Source organism: Schistocerca gregaria, chromosome 5 (assembly GCF_023897955.1).
Source record: "Schistocerca gregaria isolate iqSchGreg1 chromosome 5, iqSchGreg1.2, whole genome shotgun sequence".
NCBI classification, from domain to species: Eukaryota; Metazoa; Arthropoda; class Insecta; order Orthoptera; family Acrididae; genus Schistocerca; species Schistocerca gregaria.
The window spans coordinates 537,503,804-537,530,435 of record NC_064924.1 but is presented as its reverse complement, the minus strand read 5'-3'; the positions used below and the strand labels follow the sequence as shown (position 1 = coordinate 537,530,435).

At 43.6% G+C, this 26,632-nt stretch overlaps 1 protein-coding gene across 1 annotated transcript in view; it reads left to right on the top strand.

The window, feature by feature from the left end:
- The window catches only part of LOC126272414 (obscurin-like), a 269,386-nt gene extending 242,968 nt beyond the window's left edge, over nucleotides 1-26,418 (top strand). The window contains exon 9 of the mRNA XM_049975253.1: nucleotides 26,024-26,418. The gene's annotated coding sequence lies outside the window, so the exon portion shown is untranslated. The remainder of the gene's footprint in view (nucleotides 1-26,023) is intronic.
- The last annotated feature ends 214 nt before the right edge of the window (nucleotides 26,419-26,632 follow it).

The following is a 26,632-nucleotide window of genomic DNA, read 5'->3' as shown; positions in this document are numbered from 1 at the left end:
CTTTTGCTGATGTTCATCTTATATCCTCCTTTCAAGACACTATCCATTCCGTTCAAATGCTCTTCCAAGTCCTTTGCTGTCTCTGACAGAGCTACAATGTCATCGACGAACCACAAAAGTTTTAATTTCTTCTCCATGGATTTTAATACCTACTCCGAATTTTGCTTTTGTTTCCTTCACTGCTTGCACAATATAGAGATTGAATTACATCGGGGAGAGACTACAATCCTGCCTCACTCCCTTCCCAACCATTGCCTCCCTTTTATGTACCTCGACTCTTATAACTGCATCTGGTTTCTGTACTAATTGTAAATAGCCTATCGCTCCCAGCATTTTACCCATGCCACCTTTAGAATTTGAATGAGAGTATTCCAGTCAACATTGTCAAAAGCTTTCTCTAAGTCTACAAATGCTAGAAACGTAGGTTTGCCCTTCCTTAATCTAGCTTCTAATATAAGTCGTAGGGTCAGTATTGCCTCACGTGTTCCAACATTTCTACGGAATCCAAACTGATCTTCCACGAGGTCGGCTTCTACCACTTTTTCCATTCGTCTGTACAGAATTCGCGTTAGTATTGTGCAGCTGTGACTTATTAAACTGATAGGTCGGTAATTTTCACATCTATCAACACCTGATTTCTTTGGGATTGGAATTATTATAATTTTCTTGAAGTCTGAGGGTATTTCGCCTGTTTTACATCTTGCTCACCAGATGGTAAGGTTTTGTCACGACTGGCTCTCCCAAGGCCGTCAGTAGTTCCAATGGAACTCCGGTGTCCTTGTCTCGACTCAGGTCTCTCAATGCTCTGTCAAACTCTTTGCGCAGTATCATATCTCCTATTTCATCTTCATCTACCTCCTCTTCCATTTCCATAATATTGTCCTCAAGTACATCGCCCTTGTATAGACCCACTATATACTCCTTCCACCTTTCTACTTTACCTTCTCTGCTTGGAATTGGGTTTCTATCTGAGCTCTTAATATTCATACAAGTGGTTCTCTTTTCTCCAAAGGTCTCTTTAATTTTCCTGTAGGCAGTATCTATCTTACCCCTAGTGAGTTTAGCCTCTCATCCTTAGGTTTATTCTCTAGCCATCGCTGCTTACCCATTTTGCGCTTCCTGTTGATCTCATTTTTGAGACGTTTGTATTCCTTTTTGCTGGCTTCATTTACTGCGTTTTTATATTTTCTCCTTTCATCAATGAAATTCAATATTTCTTCTGTTACCCAAGGATTTCAACTAGCCCTCGCCTTATACCTACTTGACCCTCTGCTGCCTTCACTACTTCATCTCTCAAAGCTACCCATTCTGCTCCTATTGTACTTCTTTCCCACATTCCTGTCAATTGTTGCCTTATGCTCTTCCTGAAACTCTGCACAACCTCTGGTTTAGTCAGTTTATCCAGGTTCCATAACCTTAAATTCCCACCTTTTTGCAGTTTCTTCAGTTTTAATTTACGGGTCATAACCAATATGTTGTTGTCAGAGTCCATCCTGGAAATGTCTTACAATTTAAAACCTGATTCCTAAATCTCTGTCTTACCATTATATAATCTATCTGAAACCTGTCAGTATCTCCAGGCTTCTTCCCTGTATACAGCCTTCTTTTATGATTCTTGAACCAAGTGTTAGCTATGATTAAGTTGTGCTCTGTGCAAAATTCTACCAGGCGGCTTCCTCTTTCATTTCTTAGCCCCAATCCATATTCACCTACTGCGTTTCCTTCTCTACCTTTTCCTACTACCGAATTCGAGTAACCCACGACAATTAAATTTTCGTTACCCTTCACTATCTGAATAATTTCTTTTATTTAATCACACATTTCTTCAATTTCTTCGTCATCTGCAGAGCTAGTCTGTATATAAACTTGTACTATTGTAGTAGGTGTGGGCTTCGTATCTATTTCGGGCACAATAGTGCGTTCACTATGCTGTTCGTAGTAGCTTACCCGCATTCCTATTTCCCTATAAATTATGAAACCGGCTCATGCATTACACCTATTTGATTTTGTATTTAACCCTGTATTCACCTGACCAGATGTCTTGTTCCTCCTGCCACCGAACTTCACTAATTCCCACTATATCTAACTTTAACCTACCCATTCCCCTTTTAAAATTTTCTATCCTACCTGCCCGATTAAGGGATCTGACATTCCACGCTCCGATCCGTAGAACGCCAGTTTTCTTTCTCTCGATAACGACATCCTCTTGACTAGTCCCCGCCCGGAGATCCGAATGGGAACTATTTTACCTCCGGATTATTTTACCCAAGAGGACGCCATCATCATTTAATCATACAGTACACTATTGGCCACTAAAATTGCTTCGCCAAGAAGAAATGCAGATCATAAACGGGTATACAATGGACAAATATATTATACTAGAACTGACGTGTAATTACATTTTCACGCAATCTGGGTGCATAGATCCTGAGAATTCATTACCCAGAACAACCACCTCTGGCTGTAATAACGGCCTTTGTACGCCTGGGCATTGAGTCAAGCAGAGATTGGATGTCGTGTACAGGTACAGGTGCCCTTGCGGGTTCAACAGGATACCACAGTTCATCAAGAGCAGTGACGGACGTGTTGTTGCGAGCCAGGTGTTCGGCCACCATTGACCAGACGTTTTCAGTTGGTGAGAGATCAGGAGAATATGGTGGGCAGGGCAGCAGTCGAAGATTTTCTGTATCCAGAAAGACCCGTACAGTACCTGCAAAATGTGGTAGTGCATTATCCTGCTGAAATGTAGGGTTTTTCAGAGATCGATTAAACGGCAGATTCACGGGTCGGAACACAACCGAAATGCAACGACCACTGTTCAAAGGGCCGTCAATACGAACAAGAGGTGACCCAGATGTGTAACCAATGGCATCCCATACCATCATGATGGGTGATACGCCAGTATGGCGATGACGAATACACTCTTCAAAAATGTTGATGCCGGGTGACGTCACTGAACACCGCCAATATTTCGACAGGAGGAAGAACCTGCCATTCTCAAGGCACAAATGCAAAGGAGAATAAATGTGCAAGCAAATTAAATACCTCGTTTCATAGAGGAGAAACAATGAAGACACCACACACAGAACAAGTGTCAACACAAACAAAGATAACCAACATCAGACATATCGATAGTTGCTATGAGGTAGCACTAATTCTGCCCTCCGTTTTTTGATCAGAGACAAAGCCGTATTCCAAGCAGTATTTAAACAAAATCCACCATCTCTTTTAATAAGGTAGCTTGACAATCTGATTTCAACAGATTCCTTAATAACACTATCCCAATAACTGGTCGTGCAAGCCAGAATCCCGGTGTTGTTGTATTCCATAGGATGACCGGTGTCAAGGCAACGTTCTGCAATAGCGGATATGCTCGGCTGTTGTAAGCGTGTGTGACGCTTATGTTCAATACGCCGATCTTCCTCAGTCCTCATTGTCTGACCAATATATGACATGCCACAACAGCAAGGAACGCGATAGACCCCAGCCTTACGCAAACCAAGATCATCTTTTACGGACGCCAACAGGCCCTTAACGATAGAAGGTGGACGAAAAACACGTTTCACCTCATATTTCCGCAAAATACGGCCTTTCCTGTTGGAAAAGCTTCTTGCGTAAAGGCAAAAGACCCGTAGACCTAGGTGCCACTTCGTTGCTATCGTCACTCACCCGTTGCACAGAAGGCTGATGGCGCAACGCACGTTTGATCTGCCTCTCACTATAACCATTCCGTCGAAAGGTGACTTGGAGATTTGATAGCTCAGCTGCCAGATAACGTGCGTCCTGTGAACCAAGGTGCGAAGTACTCCTTCACGCTGAGCTGGATGGTGACAACTATCAGCTCGTAGATACGAGTCAGTGTGATTAGGCTTCCTATAAACAGAATGTCCCAACTTACCATTAGTCTTCCTTTCGGCCATCACATGAAAGAAGGGAAGGCATCCATTCTTTTCCACCTCCATAGTGAACTGAATATTCGTCTAGATTGAATTCAGATGTTTCAAAAATCGGTTTAAATTCTCACTACCATGAGGCCAAACAACAAAAGTATCGTCTACATATCGGAAAAAGAACACGCAGGTTTTAAGGTCGCTGACTCCTTTGCACGTTTCTGAAAGTCCTCCTTATACAAATTGGCCACAATAGGTGACAACGGGCTTCCCATTGAAACTCCATCAGTATGTTCGTAGTACTCACCACTGAATAAAAAGTAAGTGGAAGTCAGCACATGCCGAAACAAATTTGTTAACCCGACACCAAACGTAACCGCAATTAGCAGCAACGAATCAGAGAGAGCAACGCGAGTGAAAAGAGAAAGCTCATCAAAACTGACTAAAATATCAGACTCATTCAAATGCAATCCCTGCAATAGACGTGAGAAATCTGCAGAGTTCTTAATGAGGTGTTCACATATACCTACTAGTGGGCTCAACAAACTTGTAAGATGTTTAGGTACATAATATGTCGAAGCACCAATATTAAAAGAATAGGCCTCAACGGGACAGCCTCTTTTTGGACCTTAGGGAGGTCATATAATCTAGGTGGCACAGCACAGTAAGAATTATGACTCCTGATTGTCTTCTGTGACAAACAAGTTTTCTTCAGGAGGTTATTCGTCTTTCCCTCAACACTCTTAGTAAGGTCATCACCGATTTTGCGATACGCCGAATCAGAAAGTAGACACTGCATCTTTTGAATGTAATCGTGCTTGTTCAAGAAAATCTCACATGTTGATTAATAGCAACTATCGATATTTCTGATGTTGGTTACCTTTGTTTGTGTTGACACTTGTTCTGTGTGTGGTGGCTTCCTTGTTTCTCAACCGAGGTATTAAATTTGCTTGCACATTTCTTCTTCCCTGCATTTGTGCCTTCAGAATGGCAGGGTGTGCTCCTGTCGAAATATCGGCGGTATTCGAAGACGTCAACCGCCAGAAAACCTATAAGGTATTTGAACATTCAATTCGCCGGGATTAATTATGGTCTCACATGTTCCAATGTGTTTCAAAGCTTAGCGACTTAACTAAGCTTACACACTACTTTACCTAAAATATCATAAGGACAAACACACATACCCATGCCAGAGGGAGGACTAGAATCTCCGCCGGGACGAGCCTCACAGTCCATGACTGCAGTACCCCAGACCGCTCGGCTAATCCGGCACGGCAATACACGCTTCCAATGTGCGTTCACTGTGATGTCGCCAAACACGGATGCGACCATCATGATACTGTAAACAGAACCTGGCTACCTCCGAAAAATGACGTTTTGCCATTCGTGCCCCCAGGTTCGTCGTTGAATACACCATCGCTGGCGCTCCTGTCTGTGATGCAGAGTCAAGAGTATCCGCAGCCATTGTCTCAGAGCTGATAGTCAATGTTGCTGCAAACGTAGTCGATCTGTTCGGGCAGATGGTTGTTATCTTGCAAACGTCCCCATCTGTTGACTCAGGGATCGAGAGTTGGCTGCACGATCCGTTACAGCTATGCAGATAAGATGCCTGTCAGCTCGACTGCGGTCCCCGGGCTCGATTCGCGGCGGATTCAGGGATTTTCTCTGCCTCGTGATGACTGGGTGCTGTGTGATGTCCTTAGGTTAGTTAGGTAGAAGTAGTTATAAGTTCTGGGGGACTCATGACCATAGATGTTAAGTCCAATAGTGCTTAGAGCCATCTCGACTGCGAGTGATACGAGGCCATTGGGATCCAGCACGCAGCGTTCCGTATTACCCTCCTGAACCCACTGATTCCGTATTCTGATAAAAGTCATTGGATCTGGACCAATGCAAGCAGCAATGTCGCGATACGATAAACCGTAATGACGCAAGCGTATAATCCGACCTTTATCAAAGTCGGAAACATGATGGTACGCATTTCTCATCCATACACGAGGCATCACAACAATGTTTCACCAGGCAGTCCCGTCAACTGCTGTTTGTGTATGAGAAGCCTGTTGGAAAGTTTCCTCATGTCAGCAAGTTGTAAGTTTCTCCACTAGCGCCAACCTTGTGTGAATGTTCTGAAAAGCTAATCATTTGCATATAACCAATGGCTCTGAGCACTATGCGACTTAACTTCTGAGGTCATCAGTCGCCTAGAACTTAGAACTAATTAAACCTAACTAACCCAAGGACATCAACACACACCCATTCCCGGGGCTGGATTTGAACCAGTAACCGTAGCGGTCGCTCGGCTCTAGACTGTAGCGCCAAGAACCGCATGGCCATCCCGGCCAGGTCCCATATCACAGCATCTTCTTCCTGTCGGTTAAGTTACGCGTCTGTAGCAAGTCCTCTTCGTGGTGTAGCAATTTTAATGGGCAGTAGTGTACCTTAGCCACGATGGCACGCGAACAGCTTAGACCTAGCCGTTGCGGAATGCTTCCACCTTTGGCACGAAAGCCAATGATGATGCCCTTTTGGATGTCGGATAAAATTCTGCGTACCTCATTATTACAACGACTGCATTTATTATAGTGTCAACACCTCCCCTCCGTAATTGGTTACTGCAAGCTGAAGTCGAAAATAGGCGGTGGTCACATTGATCTGAGTGGACCGTGTATTTATTATTTCCACAGGAAGTTGATATTTTTGATAGTGTGAAATAGGGTGAGCTGCGTTTTTCAACGTTTCACTTCAGTGGCTGTATCATCCGGACGCAGGAGTGATTGCGCCATTTCATTAAAATATGGTCGCAGGTCATTAACGTAAAACAGGAACATTTGTTGGCTAATGATTGAGCCGATGGTACTACAATGATAATACGTTTTCATACATATGATCGATCATCTCTCTTACCAATACTCTAACAGCCTGTGATAGCTTTCTTCGTACTTCTTGTTAAGTAACAACTGAACCAAGCAGGTGCTGTATTGACTATTTCATAAAAACTTAACTTTATTATAGGGTGTTAATATTGAGAGTGGAACCATTTTCCACGTGCGGCGTATTCTTTTATTTTCCGTGCAACTGATCAACTTCAACCGTGGATTATATTAAAGCACATATTTTAATTTTCCAGTTTCATGTGAGGTGAAACTGAAAACTTAATACACGAGCCTGTAACTTACCTACAGCTGAAATTATCGAAAAACATCGCAAATAAAATGAACACAGTGTACAGAAATAAAATTTTAAACATAATGACTGACACAATCAAATGAACAGTTCCACATGACATTAAAGCGCAAGAGAGTGGGGAAACTAACGTGTAACGCTCGCTAACGTATTTCGTAATCAACTCAATCAGGTCGTGTAAAGAAGTTCGTGGACGTTGGATACCGAGCACAGTTTGCAGCTGGTGTAACACTGCGCCTAACAAATCGATACGGTTAAAGTTGACAGAGCGATCAGGACACGTACTTTAGCCTAAAGGATTAGTCGCCATCAATCTTAATCCTTTAACTGCGGCTTATCCCTTATCTTAACGGGAGCGACATCTTCATCTGGCTTAGGCAGTGTTACTAGTAGAGGCAGACAAGATTCGCTTCCTGTCGCTGCCCTGGGATTGGCATATTGATGTAGACTTGCCAATGTTACTGGTGCAGATGGGGTGGCCTGATACTCTCCGCGTGACAACTTCCTTCTCCAGTATGGAATTTGTGTAGCCCTTTCTGTCTGAGTCAAATATTATCCGCCTGAAACTGGGAGAACGTTTCCGAAGTGTCTGGTAATCGTGTAACTGAGACACGACGTGTGTACCAGTACGACATTCACATCTTCGGTTCTCGGAAACGACAAGAGAAACATCCAGAGTGGCTCGCACACTGTCCCACGTCATTAATTCGCCGGGCGGATTAGATCGGCCATTAGAGCGGCTCCTCGAATCCTGGAATCGGCGTGCTAGCGTGCTAGGTATCCCGGTGGGTGATTACCTGAAACAAATCCTCTGGATGTTTTTGTATTGTCGTTGCAAGGGCGTAAATAATTCCCTTCCATATGAATGAAACACTTGAACATCTAATTGTACTGTTTAGTCAAGATTTACGGGACGATCTAGTAGTGCGCGAGGGAATTTTTAATTTACCGCAGTAAATGTTGTAGCATTGCATCAAAATGTGAGCACATGTAATCCCTTCTTCAAATTGTGCGAGTGTATTGTTAACTGTAAAGAGCGGAGTCAGTGTCGTATTTCTTGTTAACGTAATGGTTGAAATATGAGCCCAGTGAAATACGGACATAGTCTAAATGATTTATATACATTTGGACTAACAAGTCAATATTTCATGCTGAAAACAGTGGTGGCTGTAATGATACATTCACAGCGGTTATATCGACACCGGCTCGTTATAGGAACACTTTTACATCTGTTATCGTGTATTTTACCCACGACAATAACACTAATTAGTACGTAGGAAACCTCTGGGGAATGGATAGCGGACTTAAATAGAAGCAAAATGACCATATACACGCAACCGGAAAAAATTATACACCTGGAGTGACGATGTCGATTTTCATCCGATGACCCCACATGCCACCAGGGGATGGAAGATATGCGTGTGTTCCAGCGTCGTCCGTCCACAGACAGCGTAGTGCCAAAGGTACCAGAGCGCTTTCTGTGTCAACACTTTAATAGGCAACGCTCACAGTCAGAAGGCTGGGTGTGATGAAAACTTGTAAAGCAGGCAGACAACTATGCAACGGCGCTTCCTACAGTCTTGAAAGAAATGAGTGAAATTGTGCCTCCGAGTGCCGGGATAGTCCTTTTGTAGAACTGCCACGCGTGGCGTCAGTTGTGGCTGGTACCAGTGGTCACGTGAAGATTGTTGCAACCGTAGACAGGGTTTTTGGGCGCCCACGCAGCACAGACAGCCGCCCGGATCGTCGTATTGTAAGGGCACCGCCACCACAACACAAATAAGAGGGCTTGGGAGACTAGATGTTTCAACACGAAATGTTGAGACTATGGGCACACATATCTCTGACCCGTCTGCCACTCACGCCACGGCATAGGCGAGGACTTCTCGACTGGTGCCGTCAGAGAATTACATGGAAGATGGAATGGCACGACGTGGCCTTCACCGATGAAAGCAGATTTTCCGTGGACGCAAGTGATGGTTCAATTGCGTGTACAATGTACACAAGGTGAGCACTGTCTCACAGAGTGCATTTGTCCAAGACACTTTAGCCCAACCCCAGGCCGTCGTAAGTGCGATAATCTACAAATCTCCTTCACCTTTGGTGTTTCTGAAGAGGACGCTAATCAGTGATCGGTACATGCAAATTTTGTTAGAGCAATTGTCTTGCCGATTTGGCAACAGGTGGGGATGAGTTGCTCCAACAGGGTAATGCTTGTCCACACATTGCCAAAACGTGCTCTGCAAGACATGCAGCAATTTCCCACGTCAGCACAATCTCTGGACTGGTCTAGTATCAAGAAAGTGTAGGATACGAAGGGGCGAGAAGTAACTCGTGCGTCCCGTCAGCCAACAATTCTTACAGAACTGTGCTAACTGGTGCAGCAGATGTGTCATAGCGTATCGCAGGACAGTATTTGCCATCTGTACGATACACTGGGTGCCAGTTAGTGCACGTATTGTCGCTCGTGTAGGATACACCATGTACTAATCGTGTTTCAGCGCAGGTCGATACCTGGTACCTCAGAAACGATGGTCCTAGTGATCTGTAAATGTAATCATTTCATGTACTCCATATACACCGTTGCAACAATAAATTTTGAGTAAGTTGGAAACCTCAGGATGGGTAAATGAATTGTTTCCGGCAATGTATATCTGGTTACATTTTTCTAAATTTCTTAGTGATAGACCCGGTGTTTTTGTTACATATTTCTTCTTTTTCCTGTCTTCTTGTTTTCAAATCTGATTCTACAGGTGTTTTTCTTTTTAGATGTCTTCTGAAGCCTAAAGGAGATGCTCAAAAGTCTATCATTATCTCTAACATAACCTTCTACATGCCGCATAGTGAGTTTCTTTAGTCGGTTCAAACTGCAGGTGTCTACTGTGCCTGCTAATATCCTTCTTGCACCAGCTGGCAAATAATGTCAGCAATCGCAAAAGTTCTTCTACACACTATGTACTTTAGACCTCCCACGAAAAAAAAAAAATAAATAAATAAATCCGTTGGCTTGAGGTCAGGAGATACATTTAGCCAAGGTGTTGCTGCCCAAGACTTACAAGGGAAACTCTGGTTTAAAACTGATCTTGCAGAGCGAACTGCGCCGGCGCCCCATCGTCCATGAACCACATTTTCTGACTAAGTTCAAAATGGCTCTGAGCACTATGCGACTTAACTTCTGAGGTCATCAGTCGCCTAGAACTTAGAACTAATTAAACATAACTAACCTAAGGACATCACACACATCCATGCCCGAGGCAGGATTCGAACCTGCGAGCGTAGCTGTCGCTCGGCTACAGACTGTAGCGCCTAGAACCGTACGGCCATTCCGGCCGGGTTCTGACTAAGTATAGGAGAACATCTTCCAGCAAAACGTTTTAGGCGTTCCATGAAACACTCACTGTTTCATGCTCCATTCTGTGGTCCATGGAAAATGAAAGGTCGAAGTAATATGTTTCCAGCTATGCCAGTTCTCATACTAAGGCTAAACAGTTTCTTTTTTTTTTCTCTGGTCATCAGTCTTCTGACTGGTTTGATGCCTCTCCTGTGCCAACCTCTTTAACTCAGAGTACCACTTCCAAATTACGTCCCCAGTTATTTGCTGGATGCATTCCAGTTTCCGTCTCCCTCTACAGTTACCTCTAGCACCATACTTGTCATTTCTTCAAGTCTCACCCAGATGTCCTATCATCCAGTCCCTTCTCCTCATCCCTGTTTCACACATATTCCTTTTGTCTCCGATTCAGCGCCGAGGCTCCTCATTCCTACTCTATCAGTCCACCTAATTTACAACATTTGTCTGTAGAACCACATCTCAAATTCTTCGATTATCTTCTGTCGCGGTTTTTCGTGTCCATGCTTCACTACCATAGAATTCTGTACTACAGATCTACGTTCTCAGAAATTTCTTCCTCAAATTAAGGCCTATGTTTTATAGTAGTGGCCTTCTCCTGGCCAGGAATGCCATTTTTGTCTTTGAGAGTTTGCTTTTGATGTCCTCCTTGATCCATCCTTCATTGGTTACTTTACTGCCTAAGTAGCTGAATTCCTGAACTTCATCTGCTTCAATCCTGATATGAGGTTTCTCGCTGTTCTCATTTGCGCTACTACTCCTCATTACTTTCGTCTTTCTTCGATTTACTTTCATTCTGTGCTCATTAAATTGTTCATTCCGCTCAGCACGTCATGCAATTCTTCTTCATTTACGCTCAACTTTCTTCTAGAATTTTAAATTCATTCCTGAACCTTTCTTTCATATCCACCATTGCTTCTTCGATATACAGATTGAACGGTAAGGGGGAGAAACAAAATCCTTGTCTTACACCCTTTTTAATCTGACAAATTCGTCCTTGGTCGTCTACTCTTATTATTCACCGTCTCTCCCTATCGCATATCCCTATTTCTCTCAGAATTTCTAACATCTTGCACCATTTTAAACTGTCCAAGGCTTTTTCCAGGTCGACATAACCTATGAACGTGTCTTGATTTTCTTTAATCTTGCTTCCATTATCAACCGCAACTTTAGAATTGCCTCTCTTTTGCTTTTATCTTTCCTAAAGCCAAACACATAATTATCTAGCACATCCTCAATTTTCTTTTCCATTCTTCTGTATTTTGTTCTTCTTACCAATTTGGATGCATGAGCTGTTGAGCTGAATGTACAATAATTCTCGTACTTGTCAGCTCTTGCAGTCTTCAGAAATGTGTGGAGGATATTTTTCCGAAAGTCAGATGGCAGGTCGCAATGCTCATACAATCTACACACCAACGTGAATAGTCGATTTGTTTCCACTTCCCTCAATGATTTTAGAAGTTCTGAGGGAATGTTACCTATCCCTTTTGCGTTATTTGATTCTATGCCCTCCAAAGCTCTTCTAAGTTCTGATTCCAATATTGGAGTCCATATTCCTGCTAAATCAACTCGTCTTTTCCCTTCTATCACATCATACAGATATTCCCCCTCATAAAGACTTTCATTGTATTCTTTTCACCTATCCGCTCTATCCTCTTGATTTTGTAGTGGAATTACCGTTGCACTCTTCATGTTCCAACCCTTGCTTTTAATGTCACCGAATGATGTTTTAACTTTCCTGTATGCTGATTCTGTTCTTCCGACATTCAAATCTTTTTCGATGTCTTCATATTTTTCGTGTAGCCATTTCGTCCTATCTTCTCTGCACGTCCTATTTATTTCATTCCTCAGTGACTTGTATTTCTGTATTTCTGAGTTTCCTGGAACATTTTTGTGCTTCCTCGTTTCAACAATCAACCGATGTGTTTCTTCTGTTACCCATGGTTTCTTCCAGGTTACTTCTTTGTAACTATGTTTTCCTTCCCAACTTCTGTGATGACCCTTTTTTGGGATGTCCATTCCTCTTCAAATGCACTGCCTACTGAGCTATTCCTAATTACTTTATATATAGCCATAGAGATCTTCAAATTTATCTCGTCATTCTTTAGTACTTCCGTATCCCACTTCTTTGGGTATTGATTCTTGCTGATTAAGGTCTTTAACTTCAGCCTACTCTTCATCTCTACTATATTGTAATCTGAGTCAATATCTGATCCTGGGTATGCCTTACAATCCAGTATCTGACTTCGGAATCTCCATGTGACCATGATGTAAACTAACTGAAATCTTCCCGTATCTCCCGGCCTTTTTCAAGTATACCACCTCCTCCACATGTCGGTCTTGAACAGGGTGTCTGCTATTACTAGCTAAAACTAGCTGAAAAACTTAATTAGTCTTTCTCCTCCCTCATTCCTTGTCCAAAGCCCATATTATCCTGTAACCTTTTGTTTTACTCCTTCTCCAACAACTGCATTCCAGTCCCCCATGACTATTAGATTTCTTTTCCTCCTTTACATACTGAATTACCCTTTCACTATCCTCAGTTATATTTTCTCTACCTCTTTATCTTCAGCTTTCGACATCAGCATATATACCTGAATTATCATGGTATTTGTTGGAATGATTCTGTTTGGATTCTGATTGTATATGATAAGAAAAACACTGTCACTGAACTGTTCACAATAACAAACTCTCTGCCATACCTTCCTATTCATAATGAATCCTGCTTCCGTTTTACCACTCCCTGCTGCTCTGCTGCTGTTGATATTACCCTATACTCATCTGACCAGAAATCTTTGTCTTCCTTCCACTTCACTTCACTCAACTCTTTTATATCTATATGGAGCCTTTGCATTTCGCTTTTCAGATTTTCTACTTTCCCTACCACGTTTAAGCTTCTGACATTCCATTCCTCAGTTCTTAGTACATTATCCTTCCACCGTTTATTATATCATTTTCTTATGGTCACCCTCCCCCCCCCCCCCCCCGGCATTCCCCTCCAGGAGGTCCGAATGTGGGACAGTTACCGAATCTTTTGCCAATGGAGACATCGTCACTACACTTATCAATTTTAGGCCACTTGTCCTTTGGATACACGTCACATATATTTAATGCTTTTAGGGGCAGTTTCCAAAACATAGGATAAGAAAGTGTCTTGAAACTCTGTCCGCTACTCTTCCCTCTTTGACAAGGCGGTTGGCAGATCGAGGCTGCCATCTTATGCCGGACATCTTTGGTCGCCAATGCTGATTATTAACCAATTAAGAAGAGGCAAGATTTGAACCCAAGACAAAGGACGTTTTGGTTACTAATGAAAGACACTGCTCCTAGACGGCGGGTGCAACCTAAACCGTTACTGATATATTATTTGTAAAGTGGCAAATCGGTCTATTCATGAGTGTTGTGAAAATTCTGCACTGCACTCTTGGCAAACTTTGCTTCATTAGTCATTGGTATGGTAGCAAATGATGGTCCTGAGATACATCCCCAGTAGACAAGTCCAATAAGTACCGTAGAGTAAGCTTCCGGTGTTGTTTGTGTGGATCATCCGTCACCATAGCGTACTCCAGTTGCGATAATGAGAGGTCCAGAGATATCACCCTTGAAAAGAATATTCGAAATTGTACCATCCAATATCTGTATAATCAATCGTAGTGTTTTTGGGTAAAGTCCGTGGTTTATTAAATGTTGAATGAGGAGTGTCAATCAACAGAATCTTATTCTTTCTTGAAATCTATGAAAGTACAGATGACTGGTGTATTCTTGATAGCCCTGTATTTTAGAATTGTTTTCAGACTGAAGATAGGTTCTTTTGGAAAACAGGGGCGAAAATCTGTTTGCTATTGACCAATTTTTTGTTATTACTATTCTTGTGTTGTCTTGGGTAAGCCTGCCAAGAAAATTTAGGAGGTGACTTCTAGCAGGGAGATTCATCTGTAGTTATCTTCATTCGCCCTGTCTCCCTTCTTGTGCAACAGATGGGTATGTCCACATCTCCAGTCGTAAGGAAGCTTCCTGTTGGCAAGAAGTTTGTGGTTAATTGTGTACGTCCTTGTAACGACTTTGGCTAGGAGTCCTTTTCAAGTTTTGCAATGATGTTGTCTCCACCGGTTGACCCGTTGTTTCTAAATCTCTTCACACGTTAAGGCAGTGAATCTTGGTGAGTGGAGGTGCCGTCCTGTGTTGGGAATTTGGTTTCAGGTTCAGGGTACTCATGGAGAAACAAAATCTAAATACCTAAAATTCCCTTCATTAGATAATGCAAGTGGTCCATCTTATTTTCTGAAGCATAAGTTTCAAGGTGTGTGCCCGTGGACGTCCCATGAGGAAGTCCTATATACTTACATCAGAAAAAGATTTGCCTCACCCCAGTTTCCAAAATCCAGAAGATAGACGTTAACTGTGCATATTGTATCACCGACACAGTTCCTTTGACTTTTCCGAGATGTCACGAAACCCGCCCAAAGATGTAAACAACCATACATGAGCAGCGACTATTAGACGGAGGGGGTCCGACAGCACATCAGTTCCAGTCATTCCAGCAGGCAGGAGGTACACGGCTTGTGTTGTGTCTGTAGTTCAACCATGCCTAGACAGTCAAAACCGCGGCTCGATCGCGTCCGCATTGTTACTTTATGTCAAGAAGGGCTCTCAGCAAGGGAAGTGTCGAGGCTTCTCGGTGTGAATCAAAGCGATGTTGTTTGGACACGGAGGAGATACAGAAAGACAGAAATAGTTTGTGACATGCCTCACTGAAGCCGCCCAAGGGCTACTACTTCCGTGGATGTCCACTACCTACGTATTATGGCTCAGAGGAACCCTGACAGCAACAACACCATGTTGAATAATGCTTTTCGTGCTGCCACAGGACGTCGTGTTACGACTCAAACTGTGCGCAAGAGGCTGCGTGATGTGCAACTTCACTCCCGACCTGCAAGGCCAGGTCCGCTTTGCAAACCACGACACCATGGAAGGCGGTACAGATTGGCCCTACAACATGCGGAATGGCCGCTCATAATTGCCATCACGTTCTCTTCAGAGCCTTCAACTAGACAATCGTCGGAGACGTGTTTGGAGGCAACTCGCTCAGGCTGAACGCCTTAGACACGCTCTACAGCGAGTGAGCAACGTGGAGGTTCCCCGCTATTTTCGGGTGGCAGTATGTGGAGCCGACGTACTCCGCTGGGAGTCGTGGAAAGAGACATAACATCTGTACGATACGTGAATGCCATCCTCCGACCAGTAGTGCAACCATATCGGCAGCATATTGTCGAGTCATTCGTCTTCATGGACGACCATTCGCGCCCCCCACCGTGCACATCTTGTGAGAGACTATCTTTCTGGAGAACGACATCGCTCGACGAGAGTGGTCAGCATTCGTGGTATAGATTGAGAAGGGCTGTTTATGGACGACATGTTTCATCAGCCACTCTGAGGGTTCTACGCCGAATCGCAGTTGAGGAGTTGTACACTCTGGACCAAGTGTGCCTTTATGAACTTGTGAATAGTATGCAACGACGAATACAAGCTAACACCAATGCAAAAGACGTACTACTGGGTGTGTACAACAATCTGGACCACCACCTCTGAAAGTATCGCTGTATGGTGGTACAACATGCAATGTGTGGTTTTCATGAGCAATAAAAAGGGCGGAATGATGATCATGTTGATCTCTATTCCAATTTTCTATAAGGTTCCGGAACTTTCGGAACCAAGGTGATGCAAAACTGCTTTTGATGTGTGTATTTCCCTATTGTTATGGTTGCAGAAATCCAGTTGTTCCTGTATGTACACTCTCTTCGTCTGCTTAATGTGGTTTACTGCCTTTTTCCTGGGCTCGTTAAAACGATATTTGTTTTCCAGGGGTCTTTTACTATTGTGTTCCTGGAAGGCTTGTTTGCGTTTTCCAAGTGCAATTTCATATTATGAGTCCTACCATGGGTGTTCAGTGTAAGTTTGTTGTGATATCAATTATTCTTTCGTTTTGTGTGATCTTTCTAAGGAATTTTTCCCATATGTTTGCATTATGTTTTGCTCACTCCTGCTTTGTGTTAGATTCCTTGATCCAATCCGTATCAAATTTCTCTGTGAGTATTCTTTTCTGACGGATTTTCTTCGGCGTAAATTTGAGTCAGAAAGTGGTCTGATACAACATTCGCACCTTAGCGAACTTTAGTGTCATGGGTCGCTCTCTGGACTGGGTACTGTATCGTTGCATGGTCGATTAGGGATTCTCCCATCTGTTGTATAGTGACCTGTAGGTTTTCTTGATTCACATGCATCTTTTAAGGAATAATCTTCATGCTGGTCTGTTGTCATAGTTCAACAACGGTCTTTTCATTTTTGTTTGTACGTTTGTACGCGCAATCTTCCCCACAGTTTTGTGTCACATTTTTTCTCTGGGCGTTGAAATAAATAGAAAAAGTTTTAAGTCGTCTTTGCGAATCTTGGCCATCAATATACGTAATGGTGCCAAGAATTTATCGGTTGATTTAGGGTCTTTTCGTTATCCCCATTCGTGGGGTCATATACGTTGATCACAGTATATTCTCTAATTGCGATCTGAAGAGTTCTGTCATTATCCTTTTGGTTGTGGGGGTGACGTCTCTGAGTTAACTAATTATCTTCTTGTGTACCATGAAGGCCATGCTCATAAATGGAGCTCTCTGGCGATTCATTTTTTCTGTTGCTCTTGAAAATACGGTTATTTCCATAATATGTTATGTCTTCGTCTGTTCTGCGTGTTCTCAGCCGGGCAGATATCATTACCTTCTGTTTATCGAGTTCTAATGTTAGGTTTGGATATTTTCCTGGTTGGATCTCTGTGTTTATGTTTCAAGAAATGCAAGAGTTTTGTGTGGAAGTTTGCCAGCGAACTCCGACTTTCTCTGTGATCGTATAATCCCCAGGTTCCCCAGAATCCGAGTTGCCGTCTGTTGATGGGTGGATGCATTACCACCTGGGATATTGTTGTTTCTTCTAGCGCAAATCATGGTTGCTTGTAATCTTGTTAGTCCGGGATTGTTAGATCCTGTAGCATTCATTTGCAGCCGCACCTCCGGGTGGATTGTTGCTGATCAGAAGATAGCCCACTCTGACTATCATCGAGCTGGTATCTGGTGTGCTACATTTTGTTCCTAACCAAGTATTTGCTTTCCTCTGTACCCATAATGCCTCATAGTGTTCCTCTAGGCGCCACCTGCGGAGGTGCCTCGTGTTGGAATATAAACACACGCACGATTGTGTATATTCTTCGCATTTTATGATCGGTCCAAAGTATCGACCAAGCTGTTGAAGAAAACCTGTTCTTACAATTAATGAAGTTATTTCATTATTCCAACCGCAATGGAAAGCTGTTGAAGAGATGAGCGTAGTGATAAAACACTTGTTACTGTTAGCGTAGATATCTTCACAGTAAGAAAAGTCAAAAACTGAGATGGAAGTCGGGCGACACTGTTCGTGGCTGTTGCGATGCGAACTCTACAAAATGTTTCTCTGATATCAAGTTCCACCGTTGCATGAAGCCTTACGTGTGTTTACTTGTTTCCACAGATGCTTTTCACCTAAACATTAGAAATAGTTTTCTTAAATCTAATATGCTATATCATACAGTTTCTACTACAGTCGTAGTTTGCGCTGTACGTGCACTGTAAAGAACGGTCGAAGACTTAACTTCTTCCAGAAGACAACGACTGAGCTCTGTATGAAGATCCCACTTGGCGATATCCATGTAGCGATAGCCGGTTGAGGAAGTCTTGGCTTCCAATTTAACACGGAAGGCTATCGAATGGCTAAAAAAATGTATACCTCTACTAACCAGATTATACCACGTAGGCTTCAATATCTCGTTTGACACAAGACATACAACAAAAGTTTTGCTTCACCCCGATATATCGTGCAGTTTGTAACGTAGCTACAACAAATATTGCCTATGTTCGTCTGTGAAAATGGACTCGATAAGCAACCTGAGCTATCTGTAAACGGAATCTGATCTTCATACTAAAGAGACAGCTTACACTACACTCGTTCGTCCTCTGTTAGAATATTGCTGCGCGGTGTGGGATCCTTACCAGGTGGGATTGACGGAGGACATCGAGAGGGTGCAAAGAAGGGCAGCTCGTTTTGTATTATCGCGTTATAGGGGAGAGAGTGTGGCAGATATGATACACGAGTTGGGATGGAAGTCATTACAGCATAGACGTTTTTCGTCGCGGCGAGAGCTTTTTACGAAATTTCAGTCACCAACTTTCTCTTCCGAATGCGAAAATATTTTGTTGAGCCCAACCTACATAGGTAGGAATGATCATCAAAATAAAATAAGAGAAATCAGAGCTCGAACAGAAAGGTTTAGGTGTTCGTTTTTCCCGTTCGCTGTTCGGCAGTGGAATAGTAGAGAGATAGTATGATTGTGGTTCGATGAACCCTCTGCCAAGCACATAAATGTGAATTGCAGAGTAGTCATGTAGATGTAGATGTAGATGTCATACCACTGTGTGTGTGTTGCATGAGTGTCAGTTTCACTGTCCTTTAAGTCCTAAACAGATCGTTACATGAAAATCTTAAAACTAACATTTAAATAAGGTATTTGACTGCGTGTTAGGAATCAATAAATGCTTAGTGCCCGATTAACAAATTAAATTTACATTTAATAACCACAACATTTATTTATGTATTAGATGTGGACAATAATTTCAATTATTTGGAAGATAAGGATGCTTCTTTAACTGAGAAGCAAAACACGGGATTATTGCAAACTCGGACTAACAATCACGAGGCTAACCCTGCAATTGCTTTTGCGCTGAACTTGCATATCTGGCCTTGAATTCCATCTTCAAGCGTAGTTAAGCCATCCAAATTTCTCCTGGATTTATAAATGAGATCAGGCCTTGAGTGTAGTAAGATCTGCCGTCACCGAAGCGAGGGTAGCATGGAAATACCGATTACTAATGGGTCAGGTTGCTTATCGAGTCCATTTTCTCAGACGAACAGTCATTGTCTGTTATTGCTCATGATGATTCTGAAGCATTAAATAGACTTCATTTATGAAATCACTTATCATAAGCTAACAGAACCCAAGCAAACTCCTTTTTATTGAATTCATTCTTAGTGCAAATAAGTTTAAACCGCTTCTGCTGCATGCTGCTTCAAATTCCTGTAAACCATATGGAAAAGGAAGTCATCTAAAGAGGTGAATGCAAAACTAGGACCAAAACAGAGACACTGACACATCACAACATGTCACGTAGCCTAGTCCAGTAAATTCTGTTGCACAAGCTAGATCCTGAATCACTTGCATATTCTTATTCAAATACGCAGTCAGGCAGCTTAGGTATACATTGTTACAGGTTCATATGTTCCTGTAGTTTTTCATATTCTAACACGTAGTCAGATAGCATATCTAAAAGACATTTTTAAGTTTTTCATGTAGCGATCTGTTGAGGGCTTAAATGACAGTGAAACTGACACTCACACAACTCGCACACAGTGTTTTGCGGGTTAGTTCCCGTTTACTAATAACTCAGGTTGCATATTGAGTCCATTTTCACAGACGAACATAGGCAATATTTGTTGCAGCTACACTACTGGCCATTAAAAGTGCTACACCATGAAGATGACGTGCTACAGACGCGAAATTTAAAAGACAGGAAGAAGATGCTGTGATAAGCAAATGATCAGCTTTTCAGACCATTCACATAAGGTTGTCGGCGGTGGCGACATCTACAACGTGCTGACACGAGGAAAGTTTCCAACGGATTTCTCATACACAAACAGCAGTTGACCGGTGTTGGCTTGTGAAACATTGTTGTGATGCCTCGTGTAAGGAGGAGAAGTGCCTACCATCACGTTTCCGACTTTGATAAGGTTGGATTGTTGCCTATCGCGATTGCGGTTTATCGTATCGCGACATTGCTGTTCGCGTTGGTCGAGATCCAATGATTGTTTGCAGAATATGGAACCGTTGAGTTCAGGAGGGTAATACGGAACGAACGGCCTCGTATCACTATCAGTTGAGATGACAGGCATCTTATCCGCATGGCTGTAACGGATCGTGAAGCCACGTCTCAATCCCTGAGTCAACAGATTGGGGCGTTTGCAAGACAACAACCATCTGCACGCTCAGTTCGACGACGTTTGCAGCAACATGCACTATCAGCTCGGAGACCGTGGCTGCGGTTACCCTTATCCCTGCATCACAGGCAGGATCGCCTGCGATGGTGTACTCTACGCCGAACCTGGGTGCACGAATGGCAAGCGTCATTTTTTTCGGATGAATCCTGGTTCTGTTTACAGCAGCTAGATGGTCTCATCCGTTTTTGTTGACATCGCGGTGAACGCACATTGGGAGCGTGTATTCGTCATCGCCATACTGGCGTATCACCCGGCGTGATGGTATAGGATGTCATTGGTTACACGTCTCGGTCCACTCTTGTTCGCATTGACGGCACTTTGAACAGTGGACGTTACATTTCAGATGACCCGTGGCTCTACCCTTCCTTAGATCCCTGCGAATACCTACATTTCAGAAGGATAATGCACGACGGCATGTACGGGCATTTCTGGATACAGAAACTATTCGACTGCTACCCTGGCCAGCATATTCTCCAGATCTCTCACAAACTGAAAACTTCTGGTCAATGGTGGCCGAGCAACTGGCTCGTCACAATACGCCAGTCACTACTCCTGATGAACTGTGCTGTCGTGTTGAAGCTGCATGAGCAGTTGTACCTGTACATGCCATCCAAGCTCTGTTTCAATCAATGCACAGGCGTATCAAGGCCGTTATTACGGCCAGAGGTGCTTGTTCTGAGTACTGATTTGTTTCGATCTATGCACCCAAATTGCGTACAAATGTAATCACATTTCAGTTCTAGTAAAACATACTTGTCCAATGAATACACGTTTATAATCTGCTTTTCTTCTTGGTGTATCAATTTTAATGGTCTGTAGTGTATGTTACAAAGTGTGTTATTGTTGTTGTGAGTGCCGCGCGGGATTAGCCGAGCGTGCAAAGGCGCTGCAGTCATTGACTGTGCGGCTGGTCCCGCCGTAGGTTCGAGTCCTCCCTCGGGCATAGGTGTGTTTGCCCTTAGGATAATTTAGGTTAAGTAATGTGTAAGTTTAGGGACTGATGACCATAGCAGTTAAGTCCCATACGATTTGACACACAGTTCATTATTTTTTGCTGTTGTTAGTGTTCCTGTACAGATAGTAAAGCCACCTCTTTTGAGTGACGTCGTTTGTAATCATACACACAGTTACCATGCACGTCAGCTACGGGTTGGAGGTCGGACTCGAACTGCCTGCAGCAATTCACCTGAAACTAAACCATCAGTAGGGACGCCGTCAGAGACCTTTGTGGGACACCAGAGCAAACATCTACGACGCCGCGAAGGACAATTGTGACCAATTATGGGGTCTGCATCATCGTGTTACACGCAGTTGGCTTGTCAACCAGGGATTTGCTCGACCCCGCACTCAGTCAGTGTGATGTGGTAGGGAATCCTTTCCTGTCAGCTGGTTGTGTCGAAGTCATACACCGCACAGGCCGTCTAAGTTCGACAGGTGCACATGATAATCGATATCTTTAACTTGTAAGTGAAAGTAACCGTGCGTTGTGTGCTCCGGAACTGAATTTTCTGTTCAAAGAGGCTACAGGAAGTCACGTATCGCATTTGTGTTGTTACTCGACAATTGCATGATGCGGATCTCTCTTCCCGACGATGACGGCGAGACCACGTCGTGCACCACAACACTATGGACTCCGTTAGAGATGGAAAAGAAATCTTACAGAATGGGCGCCCTAGAATTTGCGTAGTGTGTTGTTGACGGTCGATACTCGTATCTGTTTGTATAGCTCGCGCAAGATACGGTGGCTGACGCGCGCTGGCCAGTTTTCGTCCGAAGCGTTGGTCAAGCTCATAAGTTAACTCAGAAAGAAAGGCCGACAGTGCCTGAAACCTTTCGGCCAGTCGGCGATAACAAAATCGAGGCCCATACCTGCAATCTTTCTCAAAGAAGTTTACAGAAACCATTAGGTAAAGAAAAAATATTTTTGCTTTATTTATAGCTTAATATGTCAGGTTCATGATGAGGTGACTGTTGTTTCGTTAATGGCCATAGTTATTGCGATATTTACGAGGAAGTGAAACACTGCACGATATTAGAAAAGTTTGCAAGGAAAAATACAGCTCGCAATGATTTTGCATTTGTTGCGTATTAGATAATATGTTGCAGTGTATGAAAACTATCTAACGTACTGAATTTATCTTTAGACTTGAGTGGAAGTCTATCCGTCGAGAAAATTGATCTGATAATGCACAGTGAAATGGTATCAGTGCTGACATTTGGCAGTAGGAGAAAGCTGGAAGTAATGAGGAATAAAAGAAACACGATTAACAATAATACTGAGATGAAACGGTAGACCCCATAGACGCCGAAGAAAGAGATTAGAATATACAACAAAAAATTGAAGACCTTGAGTGTGCTACTCTGATAGGGAAAGATTTTATCAGGTGAAGAAACTGTGGGGGGACGCGTTAGACGAGTCACCAGTCTGATGACAAAGTACAGAAAAAGTTACACTGGATAGCTCTGAAGGGGATTACCCATCACAATGCAGCTGCTTCTGTGTTGTGCGTTGATTGTGGATGGGTGTCTCTAGTTTAGAAAAATCCCTCTGTAACCCCTTTGTGTTCCTAAATACCCAACCAAACAGCGTTTATGGACCGCGAAGGAGACTGCTCGTCCTCGCAGATGGGAAATATACACTCCTGGAAATGGAAAAAAGAACACATTGACACCGGTGTGTCAGACCCACCATACTTGCTCCGGACACTGCGAGAGGGCTGTACAAGCAATGATCACACGCACGGCACAGCGGACACACCAGGAACCGCGGTGTTGGCCGTGGAATGGTGCTAGCTGCGCAGCATTTGTGCACCGCCGCCGTCAGTGTCAGCCAGTTTGCCGTGGCATACGGAGCTCCATCGCAGTCTTTAACACTGGTAGCATGCCGCGACAGCGTGGACGTGAACCGTATGTGCAGTTGACGGACTTTGAGCGACGGCGTATAGTGGGTATGCGGGAGGCCGGGTGGACGTTCCGCCGAATGGCTCAACACGTTGGGCGTGAGGTCTCCACAGTACATCGATGTTGTCGCCAGTGGTCGGCGGAAGGTGCACGTGCCCGTCGACCTGGGACCGGACCGCAGCGACTCTCGGATGCACGCCAAGACCGTAGGATCCTACGCAGTGCCGTAGGGGACCGCACCGCCACTTCCCAGCAAATTAGGGACACTGTTGCTCCTGGGGTATCGGCGAGGACCATTCGCAACCGTCTCCATGAAGCTGGGCTACGATCCCGCACACCGTTAGGCCGTCTTCCACTCACGCCCCAACATCGTGCAGCCCGCCTCCAGTGGTGTCGCGACAGGCGTGAATGGAGGGACGAATGGAGACGTGTCGTCTTCAGCGATGAGAGTCGCTTCTGCGTTGGTGCCAATGATGGTCGTATGCGTGTTTGGCGCCGTGCAGGTGTGCGCCACTATCAGGACTGCATACGACCGAGGCAGACAGGGCCAACACCCGGCATCATGGTGTGGGGAGCGATCTCCTACACTGGCCGTACACCTCTGGTGATCGTCGAGGGGACACTGAATAGTGCACGGTACATCCAAACCGTCATCGAACCTATCGTTCTACCATTCCTAGACCGGCATGGGAACTTGCTATTCCAACAGGACAATGCACGTCCGCATGTATCCCGTGCCACCCAACGTGCTCTAGAAGGTGTAAGTTAACTACCCTGGCCAGCAAGATCTCCGGATCTGTCCCCCATTGAGCATGTTTGGGACTGGATGAAGCGTCGTCTCACGCGGTCTGCACGTCCAGCACGAACGCTGGCCCAATTGAGGCGCCAGGTGGAAATGGCATGGCAAGCCGTTCCATAGGACTACATCCAGCATCTCTACGATCGTCTCCATGGGAGAATAGCAGCCTGCATTGCTGCGAAAGGTGGATATACACTGTACTAGTGCCGACATTGTGCATGCTCTGTTGCTTGTGTCTATGTGACTGTGGCTCTGTCAGTGTGATCATGTGATGTATCTGACCCCAGGAATGTGTCAATAAAGTTTCCCCTTCCTGGGACAATGAATTCACGGTGTTCTTATTTCAATTTCCAGGAGTGTAGAATATAAAGACCTAACTGTTCTGTTTAGAGGAGTTCAGGTTAAGCGTCTACAGCTCTAATGTACTAAAACTAGCTCTAATGTACTAAAACTATTAACATCCACATTTTACTGTGCGGGTGAACCTAGCTGATACCGAACAGTAGCGAAATCTTTAATTTCTAATGGAAGATGCATCAATGTGGAAATTTCAAAAGTGTCCAGAAAGACTGGCTGGAATCAATTCACACACGAAAGTTATGAAAATCTACCTCAGTAAAAAATTGCTATGGTAGGTGCGACTGTACGCCACGTTTCGGCAGCCCTGTCCTGTGCTAGGCACAATCAAAATTATGAGCAGCCGTCACACGAAGTGAGAACGTGAACGCAGGAGCAAATGACTCCTTTGTCCAAATTGCAGATGCGGACCAAGTCTGTATATCCTCGCCAAAGAATTAGTATATGGTGCACTGACATGGTTCTGGATGTCTTCATAGCGACGGTTTAGCAACGTATGTTACGAACTGTCTCTTCCACAAACGCTTTAGCGTCCACCATCCACGTGATGGCCGTTGGCGGAGTACTGAGTAGCAGAACGTTTCTTTGGACCACTTTCCCTTAACTTGGCCTACAGTGACGGTGACATACGTTGCGTTAACCGCAGTGTGGCAGGGTACATTCATAAATCTCACTGCGGACTACTTCTAAGTGTAATGCTTTGGAGTACCAGTAGATGCACCGTGTATCGACTTTTTCATTTTGAGAGAATTCTTCACAGCAACCGCTCCCTAGAAGGAGCTTTGAAATCCAGAGGTACTTTCCCATTCCACATACCATAGTTCACCAAGACAACGACCGCTCTCCTTAGAACGACAAATACCACTAATTAAGAGATGTATTACTCATTATATGGCTCACATGTTAAAACAGTTTGAGAAACTGGTTGGTTGAAACCTATTCTTAACGTTCCCTCAGGAAATGTCGCCTTGTACATTCTTGGACGAAACTCAAGGAAAGAGATATCGTTACAATATCTGTAAGCTCCCTTTGAATCAGTGCCACGATTTATGGTGACTTCTTTCAATGTGTAGGAAGATCACAGAATACCCATATTGATACTCTGTAATGTTGTAATTGTTTACATTTCAGTGTTGCCATGAATGTAATCTGTCCAGTGAAGCGCGTTTCAATCACAGGTGTCATACTTGGACTTAATTTCCACAAGTACTTGTTTCCGACATCACATCTCTAACATGTGAAACAACTTACTTGAGACGAACTATGTACGTGTGCATGAATTTTTTTTTATACTTAGCCTTTAATTGTGGGACAATTTTTTGCTAGACAATAAAGAAATTCCACTTACCACTAATCCTAACCACAATTCCATAATTCAAGTATGTTGCACTAAGTATTGTCTGCCTTTACTTTCAGAGCAAGGAGCAAAGATGAACCAGGCGCTGTCAGTTGTCTGAAGAGGACCTTGTGCATGGCATTCCAGTAAACAAAAACTTAAGACATTTCATTAGGGAAGACACTGGAAGAGCAGAGCCACGTTTTATGTGTCTTCAAAGGAATTACTGTATATTTTTTGTTACATTCTCGACGCATACAGTGACACAACGTCTATTTTTCTGTGCCCGTATGAGAAATGAGAACTATCGAGTGTTACGTCCATTTAGTTTATTACATTACGATGTAATTATTAAAATTTTCGAAAAAATGTTGATGAAAATAGGTAAGTTTACGAATGTTGCAGGAAACAGTTCACTGTTTCTAATACCTGAGTTCACTGGTTGTGGTGCTCGGAGACATTTCTATGTGTGTCATTGCCGTCCAATAAATATTCCAGTTACCTACTTCTTACTTCTTAAAATCAGCTGCAATGTGACATAAATTTAGAAACCTGCTTCGAAAATCCACGTTTATGTAGAAGGCCCACAATCACGTTCACTAATGGAATAGAGAGATCTTGCGTTGGAGAAAGATCAAATTAAGATGGTGGCTGAGTGTCTGCCGTGTTACACAGTCTCATCACCTGCT